This window comes from Mus caroli, unplaced genomic scaffold (assembly GCF_978045245.1).
Source record: "Mus caroli unplaced genomic scaffold, Mus_caroli_1 scaffold_8, whole genome shotgun sequence".
Classification (NCBI taxonomy): Eukaryota; Metazoa; Chordata; class Mammalia; order Rodentia; family Muridae; genus Mus; species Mus caroli.
Window position 1 is genome coordinate 56,169,085 of NW_028227263.1, and position 22,524 is coordinate 56,191,608.

Here is a 22,524-nt window from a genome sequence, read left to right on the forward strand (position 1 = left end):
GGATGGGAACCACTGCCTTAATCAGAGAGCCACATTAATTATTTGTTGTGGGATCTTGTACTGATCAATATCTTCAAATCTCTGAGTTTCCATTTAAATGGAATATAATAGTTTTGCTACATGAAGATTGTTGTGTGATGTTCATAAAATGCTGTGACTGGTGCTAACCTTATCTAATTCTCAGTAAATATTTTTACCCTTCCATAGATACTGCGATGATATGTAGATGATAGATGATGTAGGTACTAGTGCCTACATCATAGTTATAACTGGAAGCTAGTGTCCTCCTCTAATGATTGAAATTTGCTTCCACCCAGAACAGCAAAAAATCATGTGGAAAAATTAAAGGTATAGAGACGATGAAGGGCTGGAGAGGTGGCTCAGCCATTAAATGCTAGGCTAACAACCAAAATGTCAAGAAAGATGATGAAATAGGTGGGAGGAGCTGGCTCAACACAAAGATAATAAGGGCATTTAGGATGATGCTGTGAAAATCCTTCTCCCCCAAGCCATGTCATAAGAGGCCTTGTTTGGGGCTTGCTCATCTCCTCCATGGAGTCATACAGTGGCCATTGGCAGCAAAGAATGACAATATTAAAAACACCTACCAAGCTTTAAAAACTAAATAAACGGTGGACTTGGGGTACTGAATGGGAGGAGAGGGAACCTTTTTATGTTCCCTGATAAGGAAGTTGTTTGTTCTCAGGACTGGGAGTGTCTTAACCTATTCTTACCCCAGGGTGGTAACTCTCCCTCAAAGTGTACAGCTGTCTGACAATATATTTGCTTTTGATGTGTCATGGATCATGAGGAATTTTCTGACAAATACTTTATACATGGCTATCTCTGAGCCCAAGCAGTGGTGATATTAGCTAACCCACTAGGCAGGATTAGACGAACATAGGACAAGGTTCAGTGTCTAGTTTTTTTAAGGACTATATTAAGTCATGTGGTCAAGCAATGACATTTGGGCTTCAATTTGTGCACCTGACCAATACTCAGGATGGAAAAGGAACCATCCATGGCGGCAACACACACAGGTTCCCACCGTGAGGAACAGATGGGTTTATCTGCACATCCACACGTGTTTGCTCTGCTTCTGTATGGTCTTGCATGGCTTGTAGATGTGCATAAAAGCAACAGGCTCAAAACAGAATATCATTCCAAGTATATCCCCTACATGTAGGATTAGCATAGGAAATAGAACATAAGGATATGTCCATGTCATCCATGTAGGTGTGGTGTATGCACACATCAGGAAAGATGTCGTGCCTCTCAGAATGAATCATGTTTGGAGTGCCCCATGAGTTTGTTCTCTTCCTCATTAGTACAATTAGGGACTGAATGATCTAATTAACACTTACTATATTCCAGGCACATATACATACACATAGATACACATTATAAGTTCTTCAAAGAATCATATCACTTAATTTTAATCATATCACTTAATCATATCACTTAATTACAAAAATTTAAAACCTTCTTAAAGTGTTTTTTAGGGCCAGCAAGCTGTCTTAACAGGAAAAGCCACCTGCTATGCAAGCCTGACAACCTAAGATCAATACCAGGAATCCACATGAAGGTAGAGGGAGAGAACTGAGTCCACAAGGTTGTCTTCTGAGATTCACATGAGCACTATGGCATTTGCATACTGAACAGGCATGTGCCCACATGCCATACATACATCCATGTATACACAGCTAAAAAAAAATTGAAAGAGTAAAGTGATGCATATTATTGGTTCTATTGTATGCTCAATACAAGGTTAGCATAGAAAATCCAAGGATGTTAACCTAGGAGCTACTGATTCAGAATTAACGCTCCCATATCAACCCAACATTACTATCAACTTCCTTGGTGATGGAAAAAAGACAATGTTGTTATTGCCATTCCTAGAACGAAAGTGCAAATAGTTCAGATCTTTAAGACAGTCTATGTTAAATTAGGCAGTACCGTTACAGAACTTGTCCACGTAAACGGTTTTGATTCACTAAATTAGCCACTTTCCTTGGTTCAGTCTTATATGTCTCAGGATAAACTAGCACAACCCTAGTCCCAGCACTACTTCTGAACAACATTTCATTTCTGTGGGTGTACTGGCTGGTTTTGTGTGCCAACTTGACACAAGCTAGCGTTATCACAGAGAAAGGAGACTCCCCTGAGGAAATACCTCCATGAGATCCAGCTATAAGGCATTTTCTCAGTTAATGATCAAGGGTGGGAGGTCCCATTGTGGGTGGTGCCATTCTTGGGCTGGTAGACTTGGATTCTATAAGAGAGCAAGCTGAGCAAGCCAGGGGAAGCAAGGCAGTAAGTAATATCCCTCCATGGCCTCTGCATCAGCTCCTGCTTCCTGACCTGCTTGAGTTCCAGTCCTGGCATCCTTTGGTGATGAACAACAATGTGAAAAGTGTAAGCTAAATAAACCCTTTCCTCCCCAACTTGCTTCTTGGTAATGATGTTTGTGCAGGAATAGGAATCCTGACTAAGACAGTGGGTCATTTAGCATTTCCATCTAGGTTCCTTCTCTGCATCTAATGAAAACACTGAGTGGAGCGGTTGGGGATTTAGCTCAGTGGTAAAGCGCTTGCCTAGCAAGCGCAAGGCCCTGGGTTGGGAAGAAAGAAAGAAAGAAAGAAAGAAAGAAAGAAAGAAAGAAAGAAAGAAAGAAAGAAAGAAGGAAGGAAGGAAGGAAGGAAGGAAGGAAGGAAGGAAGGAAGGAAGGAAGGAAGGAAGAAGAAGAAAGAAAGAAAGAAAGAAAGAAAGAAAGAAAGAAAGAAAGAAAGAAAGAAAGAAAGAAAGAAAGAAAGAAAGAAAGAGAAAGAAAGAAAGAAAGGCAGACAGAAAAGACTGAGTGGCATTTTGCATTATGCTCTCTTCCTGTTCTATAACAGCACAGGAGTTGTTCCCTCAACCCTTTGTAACTATGCCCTGCCAAAACCTGGACCAACCATCTCTGCCATGCTAAATTCACCTGCATTGGTTTCCATCTACTCCTTGGAATGGCCTGTGATCTCTGCACTCTCATGTGCTAAGATAAAGAGCAAGTTTTTAAACATCCTCCTGCCCGGTTTAGGAAATTTGAAGTGCACCCTGGAGAGCTGGTGGTTCCTACCATATCACAATCCTACAGCTGAAAGGAGCAAGGTACCTAGAAATCACTTCAGTATGAAAAGATAACATTCAGCAGAGAAAATGCTCAAAGGAACAAATGAAAAAAAGTCTCTGTAAATATTATTCTTGTGATGAGTTCCAGAATAATCTTTTTTACTTATACTTCTCCAGTAGGAAAACCATCTAGACTTGAAAAACAAAATTTCAGAAAGGAAGAGCCCTTGGTGGAGCACTTCCCCATTTACTTGGGAGGGGGGCGTTGATGATTTTTAAGGCATTGGGGACAAGGAACACTGAAAAACACCAAAGCGCAAGTCCCAAGACACCAGGTCAACATGCAGACACACATGCTAACGCTAGCTTTCTGAGCCTGGACTTACCCTGCTGGGAAGGGTGATATCTCAGTACCTTTCCTGATCAAAGTGGAAACCAGTCCTCTGATGTCTCCGCTGTTTAATCTGCCATCTGTGGCTCTCTGCGGCACTGTCCACTGTGGACACAGCTAACAGCTGCTTTCCAGCATACCAACAAGAGCTCTTCAGATGCATACTGGGAGGTCCTTTCACGTGCCCACCTCAGTCTCTGCTCTAGCCTAAATCCGAGTCTTGAATGGAGCCGTGTGTTTGGAAAGAGGTTAAAACAAATTCATCTGGACTCATGTCTAAACTTTGAGCTGGTGAGTAAGGGAATACATGCATACAGTAAAGAACTTTCTCGGATGTTTCTCTTTGAGAGGGGGAAAGACTTGAAAGCTGACCTAGGGCCAGAAATGAGGAAACTGTTTTGCACTAAGCCACCCTCTAGCCTCTCAACTTCTAGTAACTGAAAAATATCCATGGTTCTCAGCCCCACTCTCTGGAGACTCTGCCAGCTGCCCTGAGGATACAAAAACTGCAAGAGAGGAGAATTAACAATCTTGATACATTGACAATACAGTGAAAAAATTCAACCCAAATACAGTATATAGTTGGTGAGTTTTGTAGGACAGATTATTGCTGTGTGTTAAATTTATGGCATGTACTCAGTATGAGTCACAGGAAGTCAGATAGAAAGGGTAGCTGAGGAATACAGTCTGATCCAGGGAATGCCTACTGCTCTCTAGAAGGTTAGACTATAAATTATTCAACATAATGCAATGCACCAGAGATGCTATGACATCATTGTAGCCTCTAGTAGGAAGCGATCAATCTTCAAGTTAGAGGTAAGGCTGGGCTCAAACAGTATGGTTTCCTCACATCTATCTGTCAGGAGCAGTTCAGAACAGCCCTCATTGGTCTTTCGACCTACATGTAACCTTTTGAGCCTGTTTAATGCAAAATATCTCTCAATGAGGCTCCTGTGGAATATGTAACATTAAGGACCTTCCATTCTCCTGAAAGATTTTTTTTTGTCTCCAAACAAGCAATGTTCTAGAAATAATAAACCAAAAGCTAAAAATAATTTCATAAGAGAAATCACAGAAGCAAATTATTTGCTAATGATTTCCTTGCACCAAGAATCCTAATTTTGTATTTTATTATGCTTCCTTCATTACAAAAAAAAAAAAAATCCACAATAAAAAGAACTGAGCACTCTTAGTGCCAATTTTTGTGTTATAAAGTCAAGTAGTTTCCTTGTTCTTCCTTGGGGACTTTGAATTACAAAAGTTCTCAGAGATGCATAGAGAAAAATTTCAGCCATCTCAAACTTTCACCACATCCATGAAATCTAAGCTGCTATATCTCATACCAATTTTTTATACATCTGTCATTAGAAATCAAGGCCATAGCCCCAAAACTTCCTGTCATGGAAATTGCTTCAACAGGCAAAGAAATCAGGATTTCCATAACAAAAGTGTCCCAGCTGCCACACAGCTCAGTTCCGCACAAGTGACAACCCCTGTTACCAAATGGAAGGTTAGAAGATCTGTGACCAGAATCTGGCAAGCACATGTGTGCTCGCTGTTAGCCTCAGTATCCTCTTTCCAGACAAATACGAACCCTGGAAACCATTTCAGTAGAAATAACTAAGTGGGTTGAAAAAGAAGTCCAATGGGATTGCAAATACGTCATAATGGGAAGCTAGTGTTTTTTATCGTTAATTCATTTTGCAATTCATTAGACAGGGAAAAAAAATCTCAGTCCTCCCATTGCCGTCTCCCGAAAGAGCAAATGAAAATTCTTAAGGACCAAAGAGGACTTGTGAAGGTAGCTCAGCAGGCATCAGTGCTTGCTGTGAAGGCACGAGGACCTAGGTTTGGATCCCCAGACCTCAGATAAAAGCCAGACACACAGTACAAGCATCTGTACTTTCAGTGCTTCAATAGGGAGATGGGAGGTAGAGCCAAGATAATTCCCAGAAGGTCAGGGGTCATTAAACAACTAAAGGACCCTGTTTCAAACAAAGTAGACGGCAAGAACCAAAACTTGAACTGTCAGGTGGCCTCCACAAGCATGCATGTATTTACCACATCTGAATGTATACATACACATATACACATGCATGCGCAAGTGCACGCGTGCGCACACACACACACACACACCACATATACATATAAATTAGGGTAAAGGACAAAGGAAGTTACAAGTATATTTCATAGAGTATACCTTGCCAGGCAGTGGTGGCACACGCCTTTAATCCCAGCACTTGGGAGGCAGAGGCAGGCAGATTTCTGAGTTCGAGGCCAACCTGGTCTACAGAGTAAGTCAGGACAGCTAGGGCTATACAGAGAAACCCTGTCTCAAACAAAACAAAACAAAACAAACAAACAAACAAAACAACAACAAAATAGGGTATTCATCTGTAACACAAAACTGAGAAGTATACAAACTTCCAGGTAAGTATCTTGTCTTTCTATGAACTGGTCCTCAACTGAGGGAACTTACAGTTTGCAAAGTCTTTCTAGTTGTTCGTGTTAATTTCTACTATTTTCTTGGTTAAGAGTTAGAAATATGTTCATAGATAGACATATAAGAACATCTATCTTTAATTAATTAACTTAAACACTGATTCTCATTTGTTTTCATGGGGATGAAAAAGAGCTGGCTTTCCAGGAATTACTCCATGAATTTGTGAAAAGTGAAGGCATTTCACACTGCTTCTTCTAATAACAACAACACAAGAAATCACTGTGCTTTTTAAATATCTAAGTCCTAATTCTTAGCAGGTCACTATAAATAAAATAAGGACAAGTTTATTTCTAGTTTTATTTCAGTGTGACACCAGCTAGAATCATTTTGGAAAAGGGAACCTCTCTTGAAGAAATGCCCTACCCCAGATTGGCTTGGCCTATGGGCAAGCCTGTGGTACATTTTCTTAATTGATGTGGGAGAAAGTAGGCCATTGTGTTTGTGAGAGACAGCCCTGGGCTGGTGGTGGTCCTGGGTTCTATGAGAAAACAGGTTGAGCCAGCCATGATGAACAAGCCAATAAGCCACACTCCTCTGTGGCCTCTGAAGAGGTGGAAGCCTTACCCCTGCCTCTGCTTTCCTGCTCTTGACCTTACTCCTGTTGGTGATAGATTGTGATGTGGAACTGTAAACTGAAATAAAATAACCCCTTTTCTCTCCAAGCTGATTCTGGCCATGGTGTTCTATAACCTCAGCAGAAACTCTAAGACAGCATCTTCATCGGTAAAATATCTACCTAAAGTCATGATGTGAAAAATCAGATGAACTTATATATTTAAGGAACTTAGTCAAACACAGGCTCACTATGTAATTATTAGCTGATGTGACTACTCACACTGCCATGTTCTCAGTATCCCAAATAAAATAAAGTTCCACCCTCTAAAAGAATGTTTGCATTTTCAGTCCCTGAAGGGATGGAACCCTGGTCCCTGCTTCACTATCTAATCTAGAAAAGCTGAACATTACTACCTGTAGCCAGAGCCCACTAGCAGAGTGAGCTTCCCTGCTCTTGGGACAGAAGCCTATGCTCCGGAGTCTTGGTTTCGGTCACTTAATATTGTTAATAGTCTGGGCTCACCAATATATCAGCCTGAAATCTATATGGCTATGGTCAGCTCTTCCATTGTACCCTAAGATGCAATGTCCTTTAAGTGCAATGTGATGATTATTTACAAGGAATGATGCTAATGATAGTAACAAGTACTTGAGTGATCTGCTTTCTTCTTTCTTATACGACAGTAATATAAAAATCTTTATCTAACAAGACAGATTTTTCCCAGCTGATGAACCTTTGCCAAGAAGGGATGACTTTAGATTAGCTGGCTCTGCAGCCAACAGACAGAAGAGACCACTGCTGACTCTTTTACCCAAGAAGAGTAAGAAAGTATGCTATTCTTGAGTACTGTGGGACCCAGGAATAGAAACACATTCAAACACAAAGCTTGTACTGTCTTCATTAAGAAGATCTCTACGATTTGCAACTATGCTTAACATGCTCACTAGAACTTTACTCCTTATTGATGCCCTGGTAAGAATCAACCATATGGGGGCTAGTGAGATGGCTCAGTGGGTAAGAGCACCCAACTGTTCTTCCGAAGGTCCGGAGTTCAAATCCCAGCAACCACATGGTGGCTCACAACCATCCATAACGAGATCTGACTCCCTCTTCTCGAGCATCTGAAGACTGCTACAGTGTACTTACATATAAATAAATAAATAAATAAAATTTAAAAAAAAAAGAATCAACCATATGTAGAGCTAAATATGGTGGCTCATGCCTGAAATTCTAGTATGTAAGGAGCTGGGAAAATGGCTCAGTGGGTAAAGTATATATTGCAGAAGCATAGAGACCCAAGCCAAACATAGTGGTACCCATATGTAACCACAATTTAGGGTTGGGCAAAAGGCAGAAGGATTCCCCAGAGCTCACTGACCAGCCCATCTAGCCAAAACAGTGAGTCCTGATTCAGAGACCCTGTTTCAGAAAATATGGTGGGGAACAATAGAGACACCCCACATTGACCTCTGGCTTTTCATACATGGATGAGTGCACCTGTATGTACATAGGGGGAAAAGGGAGAGAAAGAGGGAGAGAGGGAGGGAGGAAGGGAGGGAGGGAGGGAGGGAGGGAGGGAGGGAGGGAGGGAGGGAGGGAGGGAGAAAGAGATCTTTGTGAAAATTAACGAAATGTTTTATGTTAGACATATGACACATATAAAACTCAATGTAATTTATTACTGTCCCCAAGGGGTTTGATGTGGATATACAAAAACAATCAGAAAGAATTGAAAGCAATTATTGACCTTAGTTTGTTTAATAACTTAATTATGTTCCTTTAAAAACTCTGATAGTATCTAGGTGCTCTGAAGTGGACAACCAAACCTGGTCCCAGTTGGATCCTGTAGAGGGACAGGCAGGGTAAGGCTTTCACCTTGTCGAAGAACATAGACCTGTAGCTCACATCCTCCCGGATTCTCTGTCCACTTCTCTTTCTGTCCAAGTCCCAACCCAGGTACTAAAACAGAATGGTCACCTGCATTCTCTCCCTATAAGTAAGTTGTATCCAAGATGGCACCCAGCACCAGTGGAAACTTAGCCCTAAAGTTTTCACTTATCCAGTGACACCCTTATCTCTAAAGCTTGACTGGTACACAGTTTAAAGCCAGAATCTGTTAGGATTCTACTAGACTTGATAGAGCCTGAACTTCTCTGGATCTAAATTTAGAATGAGAAAAGTTGGGTGGTTCTAGCTGCACTAACCAAGTCTGTCTAGACAAGACACTCATTTTTTCTTTCTGAATAGTAGTTTTCTCACCTTTGAACTGATAATGCCACCTACCCAGTAAGGATACATTGTTATCAAATGATAGATCTGTGAAAGCATTTTGAATGTTGCGTACCTCCACACAGGTATTATGTTAGAGGATTTTAGTCTTTTCATTGTTTCTTGCTCTGTTGGGTATAGTCCACACAGTCCAATAAAAAGTGTTCTTGTACTGACCTATAGCTCTTCCCAGATGGCTGCATCCTTCTTGTTCAGGCCACTACATCACACCGCACCATAATCTATCTGCACTGGTTCCAGTTCAGTTTGGAGGTGGGTGTCCTGTTTGTGAACCTTCCCATTTTCACTTTGCTTCCAAACAAATTATCAGAGATCCTACCTAACCTTCTCAAAGTTTGGGATTTCAAAGCCTAACATTTGTTTTCAAAGGATAAAATTGGATTTAGCTTATGAAATGACAAAACCCATGAAAGCTTTAAAAGCACTTCTTCTCACACCCATATACACACAGGCTGAGAAAAGGCCTCATCTCTACAGAAGGACCAGTAATTCTCCGAGTGTCTGTATCCACAAAACCCTAGCTGGAAAATTACCACCACCACCACCACCACCACCACCACCACCACCACCACTACCACCACCGACAACAACAACAACAACAAGTAAGTAGTTTGGTTCTGCATTTTGTGGCAGTTCATGTTATCTCCAGGCAATGGCCAAGTGCAGTCTCATATTTCAACATCACCATCAAGTCATGCTCACTGCTATACATTTTTCCCCAGAGAATATATACAAAGCTGAGTCAACAAAAGACAAAGCACACTCATTAAAGTCGGGAGGAAAATGGGTCTGAGCTCCCAAGATCTTCACCAGAGGTCACATAGGATACAAAGCATCCGTGAAATGTTGCCAATTAAGAGTTCCTTAGAGACTTGGTTGAGAATTATTTGGGGAGATGGTCACACAGGCATGTATCTACTTTCAGAGTTTCTAAAAGGAAGTCAGGTATCTGGAATAAGATATCTGTACAGTCTAGATCAGTGGTTCCTAACCTTCCTATAGCATGGTCCTTTAATAGAGTTCCTCATGTTGTGGCGACCCCATATACACACCATATACACACCATATACACACCATATACACACCATATACACACCATAGATCAGTGGTTCCTAACCTTCCTATAGCGTGGTCCTTTAATAGAGTTCCTCATGTTGTGGCGACCCCCCCACACACACCATAAAATTATTTCATTGCACTTTAACTGTGATTATGCAACTGCTATGAATTGTAATGTAAATATCTGATATGTAGGATATCTGACATTTGACCCCTGTTGGGGGTGAGAACCATTGGTCTGCATACTACTCATATCATGAATAGTGGGAACACTCCTGACATCCAGATGTTAGTCCAGGGCCAACATTGCAAGTAGGTCTCTACACAAATAAGCCATTGCAAGCCTGCTGAATTACTATTTTTCATCTTCCATGGCAACAAAAACTCAAATTTGTAGTTAAGAAGTGTTTGTTCATGGGTTGGTGAGGTGGCTTATCAGTTAAGAGTTCTATTCCCAATATCCATATCAGGTGGCTCAAAACCATCTGTACCTTCAGCTTCAGGGGATCTGACACCTCTATCCCCTGTAGGCACAATGTCCCTTATACTCACACATAATGAAAAACAAACATTTTTAAAAGTGAGTGTATGAAGATGGATATCATAGCAGTGGGTGATGATGCAAGATGAGGTGTGAGACCACACACTGAGCCTGTTAGAGAAGGACAAGACCACCCACAGCAGTGGACCAGGAAGAGCTGGGAAAAAGAACTACCACACCCTGGAGGGTTAAAGACAGCAGAATAGGGAAGTGAGAGGCCAGTAAGAGCTTGACAAGAGGAGAAAAACACCACAGAAATGAATATCCAGTCTCAACCATGTAAAGTTCTCCGTGGTCAGTCAGTCCACTCCAACTTCTCTGCCTTCAGCTCCTGCCAGCCTTGCCTTGACTGTTCTCCAGGCTTTTCCTAACATACCACCGGTTCTCTCAGAAAAACCTGGCTGCCTGATCTCTGCTTACTTCTGACTGTCAACATCACACTGCACAATAATGATAGACATCTGTCTTCCCTACTAGACTCTGAGACTGAAACAATTTCTGGTATGTAGCAAAAAGTATTTATTGAATGAGTTAATACATCCTTTAATCTGATATTTATCCCACTAGGGCTGTTGTCCCTTTTATCACAAATATTCAGAGTTTAATAGAAGTTTCAGTGAACTGCCATTTTATTTTCAATGAAGATCAGTCATACTGCATTTGCATGTTAAACTAGTATCGTATGCATGACTGTCGAACAGTCTCAAGGACACAAGCAATTCCCACTCACATTCCATCAATCATAATGCCTTGGTCTCAAAGAGAAGAGACCTATGCAGAATCTATCATAGGACCAAGCCCATACTTGATTAACACCATTATTACATGGTCCGTGGCCCCAGAAAGAGGTTAGATCCAAAGGCCGAGTGTTCCAACAGCACCTCTAGAAGTTTAACATGCACGCCTTGTACGCTATGTATCAAATATCTGCCCGAAGCTTGCTTTTAGTTTCTGACTGCTCAGAGTGATCCTGGGGAAAGTCTAAAGGAGAAAGATCAAAACAAACAGATCCACCCACTCCTTACTCCCTCGCACCCCAAGCAAACAGCTGTGCTCAGTTCCATGACACGACATCTGTCCCTGGCAGGATCTGACAGGTGGCATTACATTTCCTCCACACCCTTGGCTCCCGGCCACTCTTTGGTTCCTGTAGGGAGGCAAGAGATCTTTACACTGGGCTCAAGTAACCAAGGCCAACTCCCCAGTGGCTTTCCCTAAGGAATTCCAGGTATAGGTCAGGTTTTCCCTGCGGTCTGAATAAAGCAGACAACGCTCCGGCAAACATAAACACAGTCCTAGAAACACACAAACACACACTCGTATGCACTTGGCTCTTTTTCTAACTGCTTGTGGAGAAGAACCACACAGGTTCTTGCAGCTTCCTGTTAGTGAGGGTTTGACCAACTGAGTCTCCCTGGCCTCCTGCCAAGAAACTCAGAAACTGCTAGCCACAGTAGCACCTACTAAGCACAAGAAGCCATACAGTGTGTTAACCAAATTCAGCACACAGTGAGTGTCTAATCCCAGAATCTTAAACTCAGTTCTAAAGATATGAAAAGGGTCCTTAGATAGTCTTTCTGGGTTTAAGACTCAATCATTGTACCATAAGGAGACCTATGCTTGGTATCTGAAGTAGCAAATGAGGGCTGGAGATTCAGTTCAATGATACAGTGCTCATCTAGCATAAATAAATAAATAATTTTCACACATACACCATACACATAATCAGTTGGTGAATAAATAAATAAATAAAATAGAAAATAAGCTTAGCATATATTTAACTGTTTAAAAAAATAAAACGGCTTCAATGTGAATCCTATAAATTAAAACAAAGGGATCATCAGTTTTCAATATGCCATTGTGATGATTTGTATATTCTTGGCCCAGGGAGTGGCACTCTAAGAAGGTGTGGACTTGTTGAAATAGGTGGGTCACTGTGGATGTGGGCTGAAGACCCTCATCCTAGCTGTCTAGAAGTCAGTATTTTGTTAGTAGCTTTCAGATGAAGATGTAAAACTCTCAGCTCCTCCAGTGCCATGCCTCCCTGGATGCTGCCATGTTCCTGCCTTGATGATGATGGACTGAACCTCTGAACCTGTAAGCCAGCCCCAATTAAATGTTGTTCTTTATAAGACTTGCCTTGGTCATGGTGTCTGCTCACAGCAGTAAAACTCTAACTAAGAGGGCCTTGTACCCTCTGGGAGCAATCTTGAATTAAATAGCAGTATCTCCTATCTACACATAGTAGCAACCAAAACAAACAAACAAACAAACAAACTTTAAAACATGGTGTCTCAGCTGTACCTACAAGTCCAAACAAGCATGCTGGTCAACCTCAAGTGTCCTCTCTGTCCTTTGGGGTGTGAACTCTCCTAAAGACACTTAGTCATTTCATTTACAATATTGAGAAACTTCTGTTAATGTTTTGTGGCCTTGAGGATTAAGGGCTTTTAAGCCTGGTTTTATTTTGGCTGTCATTTCATCACATTAGTAGCATCTTCACTATAACCTAACTGCCTTAAGTGCCATCTCAGTCTCTCCATATTCCCTTCTCGGGTCACCCTTGTCTGTGTGCTTTTAAAGGTTGTATGTCTTGTATCTGTCTTCTCCACTTTGTCCCCTTCCCAACCTAGCAAAATGCCACTCAGCCAGATTTAGTTCATCTATCACATTCCAAATTTTACAGGTAGTTGCCTTTCCCTGTAATCTCACAATAAGCTGCATTTCGTTTTACCAAAACATTTACCATCTTGTACCATGATTATTGTTTTACTGGTGCCAACTAAATGAACCAAAAGAAGAAGTCAAGAGAAATGAAGGAAGAGAACAGAGAGGAAAGGAAAGGAAGGAGATGGAAATAGCAATCATTAAAGTGTAGCCTAAACATGGAGACCTGAGTTCAGATTCCAGGCACTGACATTAAAAAGTTGGTATAGCAACACAACCATGATCCCAGCACTGTGGAGACAGGAGGATCCAGATGCTGGCTGGCTGGCCAGTCCCATCAATCCATGAGCTACAGGTTCAGTGTGAGAGTCTGTCTCAAAAAAAAATAAAGCAGAAAATGATAGACACCTGATGTTGGCCTTAGACTTCACATCTGCATGTGCATCCACGTGCATGCACATACACACATGAACATTTACACATATAAGAAAACAGAATGGAACTGACACTTGTTGATCCTGGTACCTCCCTATCCATCTCCTGATCCTTTCTTTCCTCTTCTCTGTCCTATCTTCTTCCCTTTCTCTTGGTGTCTTTTGGCTGTTGGTGATGATGACAGGAAAATAATACTTATGTTAAAATATTACATTAATATATTTTTTATCTTACACTGAGAGATTATGAAACACTTTTTCAGGAAAGGAAACAGACTTGGAGAAACTAAGTTACTGCTCAATTGAGCATCTAGAAGTGGATCTAAAAGGTTATCTGAGTCCAAACCTGAGTTTTATTCTTCTGCCAATAGGTTTTGTGGGAAACAGGGGCTTCTAGACTCATATTTGACCATGAACACTAACTAGAAATACTTTCTTTACTATTACCCTTCTCCTATCATATTGCTATATATCCCACATCAGGATCCCAACTTCTTACTATCTGTGCGTGTACCTAAAAAAATGTCTGTTTTAAACCATTAGTTGGCAAAGTGTCCTGGGATTCTAGCAAGACCACAATGACTATGAAGATGATGTGAGGTTTCTTCTGAGACCTCTCCTTCCAACTAGATAAATAAGAGACTGACAGACTGACACCGAGCGTGTACTCAATAAATAATACCAATTCTGGAAAGTAGACTATGACTAAGCAGTTAAGAGTTCCTGTACTCTTGCAGAGGACCCAGGTTTTATCCAAGCACCCACTTGGTGGCTTACAACCATTGGTCACTTTAGTTCCAGAGGATCTGAGAACATCTTCTGACCCCCACAGGTACCAGATGCACAGGTAGCAGACATGCATTCATGCAGACAAAACATGCATATGCATAAATAACAAAAAGTAAATCTTAAATGGATATTCTGCTTATCACCGTGTTCTGGTTATTATTCATAGCAGCACCAAAATGAATGGGGGAGAAAGAAACAATGTTTTTTTTCTCCTAAAGACCATAGGTGATACAGTTTACATAATGTAAACAGTTCTAGTTCTTAACACTCTAAGCATTGCACATCAATCACCTTTTTCTAGAACAGAATTGATCCTTTTAAAAATGTATCTGTTTAATTTGAGTTGGGGGTGCATGCATGATCTTGATAGTGGACAACTATCAAGATCAGTTCTTCCCCTCTGCTAAGCCATCTCCCTAGGCCCAATATTGATCCTTAAGCAGGCTGCCAAGCTGCTGCCTCGTCGCTTTGTAGTTTATTGTCCTTTATTGTCCCTTAGATACTCCCCGGACTACTTAATCCCCATTATTATTGTCTCTCTATAGAAAAATCTCCCAAGTGTTTGCAACACACCTATTTTCAAATATTCTTTTGTGTAGTCTCAACACTGTACAAGTATGAATCCTATGAGATCTGCATCTAGAACTCCGTTTGTAACCTCCTGCCTTCACTAGCAAGAAGACAGGATGCCATTCAGACACAGGCAGGTACCAAGTCCTTTGAATTATCTTCCAAACCATGATCCAAACCATGGCCTATGAGGCCAGATGCATGAGGTGAAATCTCTATTCCTTCTCTTGTTAGCTATGGGAACTTGGACAACTTATCTGTGCCTCCATTTCCAGTGAGTGAAACAAAAAATACTATCAGTAACAAACTATTTTAATAGTTAACAAATGTATGTAGGTCCATGTTTGGAATAATATCTGATGCAAAATGAGTGCTAAATAAAGTTTAGATACCCCTATCATCATCTTCTTTCATAGTGGGGTTGAAAAGAGCATTCTGAAGCCATCAGAGATAATGTATTATGGGCCATTAGCACCCAAACACAGCCCAGCTCAGGGAAAATGCATTCAGAGTAACTGAGGATGAATCCTATCTAACCAGTGATGATGCCTCGAAAACACAGATGCACGGACTTACAGCATTCGCTGATGAGTGTCGGTGACTTTAACTGCTCATGAGTTGCTGTGAATGCATCAGACAGAAACTAGTTAAATCAGAAATGGCACCAGATAGTTACGAAGCAGCAAGTCTTTAAATGATGACTCTTGGCCAGTCACTAAGCAACAGCGTCTGTTTTGGGCTGATTCTTATTAAATATACAAACTTATCCAAGTCTCTCTGCAACCTCAAGAGGCAGATAGGACCATAGCCATTTTAGCAGCATATGAAGATTATAGGATATGGTAACAAGTTAGGATTTGGGGACAGCAAGATGAGTTCCCTAAACATGCCCACAATGACAAAACTGAACCAACCTTAGCACACATTTGGAAAGCATCAAACTGCACTTCTAAAATTCAAATGACTAGTTTAAAACCAACAGTGGTAAATGAATCTGCTGTAAAGAATCCAGCTTGCCACAGCTACCTTCATTCCCATGCAGATCGCTGGAGGGAGACCAGAGCACAGATCTGACTGAACAGCTTCTTCTGGTCTGGTCTCCAGCTCGTGCCCTCAGCCTCGCAGCCCTGTGTTTTAACCAAGTGACTCAGCCAGTGGCAGGAAGGCCCAGGCGCCTGTGGCCATGAGTAATGGCAGCATAAAACACATCTGTCTGATTGGAGCTGATGGTGTCAGTTCAGTTCTGTGAAAATGTCATAGTAAAACAATGCTCCCATGAGGACAGAAAGAAGCGCCTGTTCACCCAGGACCCGAGTGATGCCTTTCTTCCTCCTCTAGCTCAGATGTGTGTGGAATTGCTTACAAGGTCTTTCTGTGTGTTCATGGGGGCCCATTTTCTTGTGTTTCTCTACACATGCCTGGGATCTACTTCAGGCCCTGTGTATATTAAGCAAGCAAGTCACCTCTGAGATCCATACCCATTTGCACCACTAATTCTTGGTGAACTTATAGAAGAAGACTCAGGAATATAAGGCCAAATCTAATGTCTATGGGCAGCTACCAAGAATGGATAAAGTGTGCTGCATGGGGCTGGGGAGATGCTCAGAGGTTACATGTTGGTCTTGCAAGCATGAGGACCAGAATTAAGATGCTCAGAACCCACATAAATGCTGGGTGGGCACCAGCCTCAGAAGCAAGAGAAAGGGGACTCTCCTTAACAAGCTGGCTAGGGAGATTAGTCATGTCTGCAAGCCCTGGATCTGACTTAGAGAACATGCATCATTCAGTACAGTGAAAGAGTGATTGAGCATGTTTCCTGACATCAATGTCAGGCCTCCACATGCATGCACATTCACATACATGTGACACATTGTGGGGTAGGAGATGCTTTCATTTTAGCCATGTTCCCTCTCAATCACAGCACCGTGTTTCAGCAGAGTGATTCATTCGTTGTTTCATTTGCTCACTTACGGTTTAATTTAAAATCCTTCACTAAGCTTCTATGGAGTGCCAGTCTCAGGGTGCAGCATTGAGGAGCCCAGCCTGAGCCCCCAGGGCCTCAGACTGTCCTACATTGGCCTTTTCTTCCCATCCCTGTCCTGACCATAGCTATGTTCTCTCTCCTGTCTTCTGTAACCTCTTTTCTCTCCATCCAGTGCTGCGCTAGTCAAGTATGGTCATGTGCCTCTCCACATTCTGCAAGAGTTCTACCACATGGCCAAGTGCCCAGGGGGCACTGCAGAAAAATACTGTACTTAGTAACTTAGCAGCAAATACTTAGTGAGCCACATGACTTTATTGTGATTTTTAAAAGACTGCTTTTATTATATTTCTATATATCTACCAATCCAAAATTTATCCTCCAAGTGGGTCTCTCCTCCCAACATCCTAGGAGGTTCTAGACTAATAGCTAACAATTAAATGACTAAAATTAACTGCCCTCTAAACAACGTGTAAAGGACAGCCAAGTGAGGACTGTCACAACAAAGGTGTCACCAAAAGGTCAAAGCAACAGAGAGTAGGACCATTTTCCCACTACCAAAGTCATTTGGGACATGGGCAGAAAATAACCCAGAATCAGATCTTTAAGATGGCAAAAAATCTCATCCAATCCAATTCCCCAACTGTTTAAGTAAAGAAGTCCAGATTCAGAAAGGGGAAAGCCCAGTTTGTACAATTTGTCTTTTGTGAATACAGAGATAATAGCCAAGCCACCAGCTTCCCACAGCAGGTCCCATTTGTCTGTCTCCCCAGTCGGCCAAAGAACAGGATGAATGCCCAAGAAAGCCCCTTGAGGTCATGGGTCATGGCTCCCAGTCTTCAGCAATGTGCCCCTGCCCTTCAGACTGCTCTGACTGTTTCTGCCTAGCATGCCTCTGCCTGGCTTAGACAGCTCTCAGAATTTCCTGTGTAAATACATAGCTCCTTTGAAGGGCAAGTCTGCCTTCACACTGTAAAACAAAGGGACTACTCACTTCTTCTGATCAGGACTTTAAGATTAAGAACTATTAGCCACCAAACAGTCTTGGATCCTTAATTTTAAAACAAGAAGGAAAGAAAGAAAAGAGGAAGGAAGGAAGGAAGGAAGGAAGGAAGGAAGGAAGGAAGGGAGGGAGGGAGGGAGGGAGGGAGGGAGGGAGGGAGGGAGGGAGGGAGGGAGGAAGGAAAGGGAGGGAGGGAGGGGAGGGAGGGGAGGGAAGGAAGGAAGGGAGGGGAGGGAAGGAGGGAGGAAGGAAGGGAGGGAGGGAGGGAGGGAGGGAAGGAAGGAAGGAAGGATAGAAGAAAAGGATAAGAGGGGATGGGAGGGGAAGAGAGGAGAGGACAAGAGGAGAGGAGAGGAGAGGGGAGGAGAGGAGAGGAGAGGGGAGGGGAGCGGAGGGGAGCGGAGGGGAGGGGAGGGGAGGGGAGGGGAGGGGAAGAGGAAGAGGAAGAGGAAGAGGAAGAGGAAGAGGAAGAGGAAGAGGAAGAGGAAGAGGAAGAGGAAGAGGAAGAGGAAGAGGAAGAGGAAGAGGAAGAGGAAGAGGAAGAGAAGAGAAGAGAAGAGAAGAGAAGAGAAGAGAAGAGAAGAGAAGAGAAGAGAGAAAAAATAGAATTTGGGCTCAACTTGCATAAAATATTTATATTATAACTAAGTCCTATTGAGTCAAAAGTTGGATCCCACCACGTCTTTAAGTTTGGCAAAGCTTTTGAACTTTCTACATTTAAACATGTAATACTGTGCACACTTGTATACAACTCAAGTAATAGATAATAACTAATGTGTAACACTCGGTTCTCATGACTGACTGACAAGGGAAGCAGTAATATAGTTGAAATCTCCCCTGAAGATGGTACCAAGTGTTTGGTGATACCACTGGGGTATATTGGAACTTTTAGGAAGAAAGACAAAGGGACTATAAATACAGCTCTGTCAATACAAGTGATCAGAGGAGCTTAGGGGCACTGACTGCTCTTCTACAGGACCCAGATTAGAGTCCCAAAACCTATATGTCAGTACACAACCATCTGCAACTCCAGTTCCAGGAGATGTGACGCCCTCTTCTGAATTCCAAGGGCACCAGGTACCCATATGGTACATGCAAAACACTCACATACATTAAATTAATTACAAGAGGGGAGAGAGAGGGGGAGAGAGAGAGAGAGAGAGAGCACATTAAGAGTGCTCCTCTTCCAGCAAAATACCCACCCATAAAATAACTTAAAAGTAAGAGGGGGCTGGAGAGATGGCTCAGTGGTTAAGAGCACTGACTGCTTTTCCAGCTGTCCTGAGTGCGATGCCCAGCAACCATATGGTCTGTACTGGGATCTGATGCCCTCTTCTGGTGTGTCTGAAGACAGCTACAGTATACTCATTAAATAAATTAAATAAATGATAAATAAATGAATCTTTAAAAAAAGTAAAGTAAGAAATCTTCTTTTAACCTTTATTTTAAAAAGAAAATAGACTATGGTAGTTGGAACTTAATACCTTGAAGGCATTCTCATGGAGAAGAAACTGAGGTCCCAAAGCCTTCTCCTCTGCCATACACTCCACTATCCCTGCCTTGCCACAGGCCTAGAAGCAACAGAGGGCAGTGAACACGGGCTGAAACCACAAGCCAAACAAACCCTCTTCACTAGCTGACTGTCCTAGGCGTTTTGTCAGAGTGACAAAAATCTATCGTCATCATCTCCAACTAACTTACAGATGGGAAAAGAAATTGGCTCAGGGTAGCTACTGCTGGCTTGGAGTTTAGGGGCCCAGGCTACCCCCACCTCCCACTGCTTCACTGTCCTTCGGGCAGCAGATCACTGTGCACAAGGTGCTAATTCATTCATTCATTCATTCCACAAATGTTTATTGAGTAAAGCCTGGAACGAACCTCTGGAGGGACAGAGCGATCATTCACAAGCCAACGGTCAGGTCTAACGGATCAGATTCAGACAATCAATCTTTCATTAGACCCCAAACCATTTCTAGCATAAAGCAAACAGAACTCCTGCCCCGCCCAAGCAGTAACAGCTGAGTGGATCAGGCAGGCTTTCTGGAGCAGAGATGCTGAGAGAGAGGCAATGTCAGTCACTGGTTTCCCCAGAATGATGGACATTCCTGACCATACATGCCAATAGGACCTCTGAGATGCTTTAACAGTGCCTGGCACTTAATGCGAGCTCAATATGTTTGCTTGTTTGCTTGCTTGCTTGCTTGCTTGCTTGCTTTTTACCTGCCCTGGCTTGTCTTTACCAAAGAGCACAAAATAGAAAGGTTTTAGAATTAGAAACTAGGTATGTTAGAATAGGAGGACCAATCTTTCTGAGCCTCGGCATCTCAATTATAAAAAGAAGTATAGTGTACCAACCTTGTGAGGCTTTGTGAGAATTTAGGAACACATTATATAGAGAACAGCATCTGGTCCGTAATAAATGTCTGTAAAAGAGAGATCAGCATCGCCCCTCCTCCCTCACTGAACCAAGAGACTTCTCCTTCCTGGACACTTTTAGTGAGTCCAAGAGTCTGATTTCAAATGTATGCCACTCCAAGAATGATGAAGGGCAGAGATGAAAGAAGTTGTTTGAGGGCCGGGTGCTAGAAAGCTCCAGTAACTGATTGAAGACCTCAGCCACTTTCAGCTAGCTTGCTTTGTCCTGGCTTCTCCATCCTGCAGACAGCAGGGCCAGCATTCTAGCCAGAAAGGGTTGTCAGGAAGAGAGAAAGCTGGACAGCAATTTGGACCCCCGCTGACCTTCCAGTTGTGTGTCTGAACTGCCCCCACCCACCCCACCCCCCACCTACCCCCAGGCTTCCTCTGCACACTGCTATTAGACTGTAGGGTCAGAAAGCTGTGATTCAAAGCATGTGTCTAGGCTCCCTCTCAACCCAGAGCCCACGTCCTGGGAGCTGCTGGTCACATACCAGCCCTTGGTAAAAATGAGAACTTTTCAACGATGCAGGAAATGGAGCCCCTCATAGCCAAAGAAGACTTATAAAGGGAGGAAAGGGGAAAAGGAAAGGGGAGGAGGCACTGTGAGCGCAGAGACCCACTTCCTACCCCACTTCCTACCGCACTTCCTACGGCTGCTAGATGGGTCTTACACCCTGAAACACGCGGTTTTGCAGTTTGACGCTGGCAAATCCCACCCATGTGCCTTAGCTCGCTAGGAAAAGAGGTCTGGTTGGGTGTAGAGGAAACTGTCCCGAAACAAATGTGTTAATTTTCAAACTAGAGTTCGTGAGGGGGCCTTAGCTGGGTTCCTTCGCTGCACCCCTGCTGTTCCTCACCTGAGCACTCTGCGGGGCGATTGCTCCGCAGCCCGGTCCCGCCAGCCTCCAGCCCCAGGTCTGGGGTCAAGCCTTCAAAGTACCACCCCCCAATTCCGTCGCAGCTGCCTACCTGGTGTCCCTAGCTTCGCGGACACGCAGCGGCGAGGGCAGCAGAAGGAACTCTTAGCTAAAGGAGAAACTGAGGGATGAAGCTTGTTGGTTGCCGACCCCGGTGGTTCACGTTGTAGCAGTCAGGATAGCAAGGACAACAAAAAAATCTCTCTCTACACCAACTTCTCCAGCTACTCCAAGACCCAGAGCAGGACCAGAAAGCAGTCCCAGCGACACCGCCAGTAGACAGAAAAGTCACACCCAGAGCGCGCGCCGAGTCTCCGCCGCAGCCCCAGCTGCCCGCTCTACCTCCTCCGGGCTGCCAACCTCTCTCAGCCGCTCAGCGCAAGCAGCCGGCTGCGCCACCCAGGTGTCGCCGCTGTTCGGGGCGGGCGGAGGGGAGGGCAGCGCGGGACCTTCCAGGGAGCACAGGGCTTGCCCCGCCCGCCCTCGCCTGCGGGGCCGCCTCCTGTGCTCTGGTCCCTGCGCTTCGCTTCTCTCCCTTCCAGGCCTCCTTCTCTACTTGTCAGTGAAGCAATCGAGTTTTTATCCAAAAGAACGGAAACGGCACTTTTTTTTTTTTCTAAAGTCCCTATGCAAGAGGGTCGAGGATACCTTCCATCTGAAAAGTAGGGACGGTCACCACCTTGCGGGGAGAAAAGGTGCCTGGCAAAATGTTCTAACCCCCGGCTATCAGTTTGTTTCTTTCTTTCTTTCTTTCTTTCTTTCTTTCTTTCTTTCTTTCTTTCTAATTTAAGTTTTATTGCATTATGACGAGAAAAGATACATAATTTCAATTTATCTGAATTTGTTAACATTTAAAAACATATTTTGAGTAAATAGACTTACATCACATTCTTCTTTCCCTTTTGTACCCCAACTTCTCCCGGAGACCGCCCCCACTTCAAACCCTGCAATACCTTTCATTTTTATCATATTCTCTTTTTTCCTTTTTTATTAGATATTTTCTTTATTTGCATTTCAAATGTTATCCGCCTTCCTAGTTTCCCCTCTGAAAACCCCCTATCCTTTCTCCCCTCCTCCTGCTCCCCAACCTAACCACTCCCACTTCCTGGTCCTGGCATCCCCCTATACTGGAGCATAGAACCTTCACAAGACACCTCACACCAGTCAGAATGGCTAAGATAAAAAAACTCAGGTGACAGCAGATGCTGGCAAGGATGTGGAGAAAGAACACTCCTGCGTTGTTGGTGGGATTGCAAGCTGATACAACCACTCTGGAAATCAGTCTGGTGTTTCCT

General features: G+C 43.1%; 1 protein-coding gene across 6 annotated transcripts in view; it reads right to left on the reverse strand.

The window, feature by feature from the left end:
• Positions 1 to 21,734, reverse strand: part of Sytl2 (synaptotagmin like 2) — a 108,566-nt gene extending 86,832 nt beyond the window's left edge. For 3 of the 6 annotated variants that reach the window (XM_029479599.2, XM_029479598.2, XM_021166379.3), the window contains exon 1: positions 21,282 to 21,734. The gene's annotated coding sequence lies outside the window, so the exon portion shown is untranslated. The remainder of the gene's footprint in view (positions 1 to 21,281) is intronic. The other 3 variants (XM_021166385.3, XM_021166383.3, XM_021166381.3) reach the window with 1 other exon arrangement.
• Positions 21,735 to 22,524: the final 790 nt, after the last annotated feature.